The 4,043-nt window shown below is 44.4% G+C and overlaps 1 pseudogene; it reads right to left on the bottom strand.

Moving 5' to 3' along the window:
• Positions 1–2,557: 2,557 nt before the first annotated feature.
• On the bottom strand, positions 2,558–2,882 carry LOC140391335 (histone H4-like; annotated as a pseudogene).
• Between the last annotated feature and the right edge of the window lie 1,161 nt (positions 2,883–4,043).

Genomic DNA, 4,043 nt, shown 5'->3' on the forward strand with positions numbered 1-4,043 from the left:
AGATAATAAAGCGGTCTATGTCCAAATGCAGCAAGACCTGGACAATATCCAGGCTTGGGCTGAAATGGCAAGTTATATTTGCATCGCACAAGTGCCAGGCAATGACTAGCTCCCACAAGAGAGGACCTAACCATCGCCCCTTGACATTCAATGGCATTATCATCGCTGAATTCCTCCACAATCAACATCCTTTGAGGTTCCCATTGATCAGAAATGGAACTGGACTAGCCACATTAATACTGTGGCTACCAGAGCAGGTCAAAGGCTAGGAATCCTATGACGAGTAACTCACCTTCCGACCCCCCAAAGGCTGTCCACCATCTAAAAAGCACAAATCAGGAGTGTAATGGAATACTCTCCACTTGCCTGGATGAGTGCAGCTCCAACAACACTCAAGAAGCTCAACACCATCCAGGACAAATTAGCCTGTTTGATTGCTCCCCTCCCACAAACATTCAATCCCTTCAAAACTGACGAACAGTGGCAGCCGTGTGCACAATCTACAAGATGCGCTGCAGTAGCTCACCAAGGTTCCTTAGACAGCACCTTCCAAACCTACAACCACCACCATCTCGAAGGACAAGAGCAGTAGATATCTGGGAATCCCACCACCTGGAGGTTCCCCTCCAAGTCACTCACCACCCCGACTTGGAAATATATCGCTGTTGCTTCACTGTTGGTGGGTCAAAATCCTGGAAATCCCTCCCCAACAGCACTATGGGTGTATCTAATCCTCAGGGACTGTAGCGGTTCACCATCTTCTGGAGGGCAATTAGGGATGGGCAATAAGTGCTGACCCAGCCAGCGATGCCCACATCCTGTAAATGAAGTTTTTGAAAATTGCTTCTCGCAGAGCTGTGAGAGCTGCCACCTCACTCTGGCATCCAATTAGCTAAGGAAAAGCCCTCCCTCTGAAAAGTGGCCGCCTTTGTTAAGCAACGCCCCTGCTACTGCTATTTATTCTTCACGCCACATTCCTCTCTGAACACAATAAATACCATTGGAAATTAATCAACCCCAACATATACAAACACCTTTATCCAGCATGAATATAACTACCAGTTTTACAATTTCAGGTGCAGAAATATTAAATTAAACCCACTTAAAATTATACCTTACTTCTAATGTTTACCAATACAAATATAAATCCCTTAAAACTACCTTTGTTTTCCTAACAAGGGGTGTCATCAAGGCATCCCTGAAAAGGTCAAACATGTCTGCTGATTCATGGTGACCAACCAAGATGCGACGCGTTCGACCAGGAAGGTACCCAGCACAGAGGAACTTTGTTGCAAACTCACAGAGGGAAAGTGAAGGGGGCGGAGATAGTGCAACAACCTCGAGACAACTCACATAACTGATCCTCTGAGCAACGCACACTTGCCCCACATGTGCCAGCGTCTGCATTTCGCACATTCAATTCATCAGCCTGTCTCAGAACCCATCAAACAGGATTGGAAGCAGGAAGGCATCCAGCAGGAAGGGCAACTAAGGATAGACAATAAATGGTGGCCTTGGCAACGATGCCCACACCTTCAGAATTTATTAAAACAAAGATTACGCTTTATGGAAAGTGGTGTCGTAGCTGCATCAACCTGAAAGGACATATGGGATGGGGAAGGAAGCTGGATCCTTAAGGCAAATTCAAGAGGCGGAGAACAAGGTAAAGAGAGAACCATTGTTCCTGCTTATTATAAACTATATTCTATGTTCGGAATTAAGTCAGGAAAAAATTGACGAGTCTGCTATCTGGTGTACACGTGGCTTGTCACAGATGAAAGATCTGAGAGCACTGTTTGCTTTTTCATTCATTCAATAAATTAATGTGATTACTTGTCTAATTTGTTTTATATTTGTTTGCTGCTAATGCAATATGACACTCAGTGAGTTTTTTTGTCAGAAAATTGTGGGTTGATGGTGCAGGCATTCCTGATGTGCTCTCTTGTCATGTGCTGAATGCGCTGAAGTGATATATCTCCCCTGCAGTACAAACATTTTTTTTCACCTTCCGATTCCTGAAGCTTGGCTAAAGTCCATATATCTGAAGGAGCTCTAACACGATGACCTTCTGTCATATTTAATTTCACTTGACAATCAACTCGTGTTTCAGAACATCCCAACAAGGCAAGACTTTTCTGCAGAGGTTTGCGTTTATTTTTATTTTATTTCTGAAAATATTTTATCACCTCAGGTTATCAGCTTTGATCTGTTTACAGTGGTTGGGAGCTAGCTTCTGACACCATGTCAGATTTTTAAAGATCGACATGTGGATGGATTCCAGCTTCAAGGAACGGGAATCCTTGGCAAAAATCTATGGCTTTATTACAAGAAAACGTAAATGATTGGAGACAGGTAAGTTTAGTGGATCACATACCTATTGATCAACCCAGTGGAGCTTCAGAGTGACTTAAAGATAATTGCTTTGTGGAGCAAAATGTTAGTGTGTAGGTACAGCTGAGGGAGATTAATCATGTTGGTTAATAAGGGGGAAGAAATTGAAATTGAGGTGAAAGATTTAGTCAATATGTTGGGGTTCAAATGTTTTTCTTAACAGCTCTCAACCACCAAATCCATAGAGGGTTCGCCCTTGGCGTTTCAGGGCATAGGGAACACCCATGGCAGCAGCAGTCTAGCATTTGGAGTGTTCAGTGTAGGTGACCATATCTCTGATGATATATTCCAGGAAGACCTTGAGAACCCCACAGGTTTACTGGGAAATGAGGCCAGAGATGACTTGATGCCACTCCATGTCGAGCAATGCGGCAAATGGCAGGTTTATTGATTCCCTAGATATTGTCTCGGAGGACCATGTGGGCCCTTTTGGCATCACCTTTCCCAAGACCTTGCCCGCCTTGGCATCTACCAGAGATCCCAATAGCCATTTGAGGCCAAGGACATGAGTGCTGGGAACACATGGTTCACTCATGTGTTGTGAATGAGGACTAATTTGTGAAGGGTGGAAGTAGGGAGACTTGGAAGAAGACAGTGGAAGTTGCAACTTCAAGTAACAAAGGCACACGAAGTGACAATTTTGAGGGAGTGTGAGTCATTCCTTAGAGGTAGGTGAAACATGTTTTGCGGCCAGTTTGGAATGTAAGGCGCAAAGCCAGGGGTGTGAGGGTGCTGGAAGCTAGTGGAAGATGAGTTCAGTTAGAACCATAGAATTCCTACAGTGCAGAAAGAGGCCATTCGGCTCACCATGACTGTACCGACCCTCTCACAGAGCACCCTACCTGGGTCCACTACCCCGCCCCATCCTCATAACCCCACCTAACCTGCACGTCTTTGGACACTAAGGGGCAATTTAGCATGGCCAATCCACCTAACCTACACATCTTTGGACTGTGATCGGAAACCGGAGCACCCAGAGGAAGCCCGAGCAGACACGGGGAGAAGGTGCAAACTCCACACAGACAGCCAGAATCGAACCTGGGCCCTTGGTGCCATGAGGCAGCAGTGCTAACCACTATGCCACCGTGCTTTTGCCAAGAACAAAAAGAAAACTTCTCAACAGCCAAGTACAATTGCTAACCATAAATTGATACTGGTTGGCAACAGTTGATCCCACACCCCATCCATGTTGCCGGTTGACTTTCGTGGTTGGAACCAGATTACTGTTGAGCCCAGAGGGGAAAATATCGCGAGTCCACCATTCATGCTGGTTTAAGTAACTGTGCATCAACATGATGATGTAGGCTCAATTGTGCAAAACTAGTGAAGAAACTGAAAGAAACAGTGACTAGCCGCAAGTTTCAACCTTTTACCGGGAAGAACAGGAATACAAAAAATATATATTTAAATTAAACATTGCATAAATCAATTTACATATCTAACAAATATCACACACTGAAATTACACCACTTTCTGCTGAGTCCATTTTCAGGAATCTTTAATTTAATGAAAGGCAGAGAGGAACTTGGTGAGAGAGAGGGGAGAAAGGTGATGGGAGGGAGAGAGAGAGAAACAAACTAAGGGAGAAAAAGGGAGAGAGCTTGGCGTGAGATAGAAAATTCACATTCAAAATAAAAGATCCATAAAAATTC

Source organism: Scyliorhinus torazame, chromosome 15 (genome assembly GCF_047496885.1).
Source record: "Scyliorhinus torazame isolate Kashiwa2021f chromosome 15, sScyTor2.1, whole genome shotgun sequence".
Lineage (NCBI taxonomy): Eukaryota > Metazoa > Chordata > Chondrichthyes > Carcharhiniformes > Scyliorhinidae > Scyliorhinus > Scyliorhinus torazame.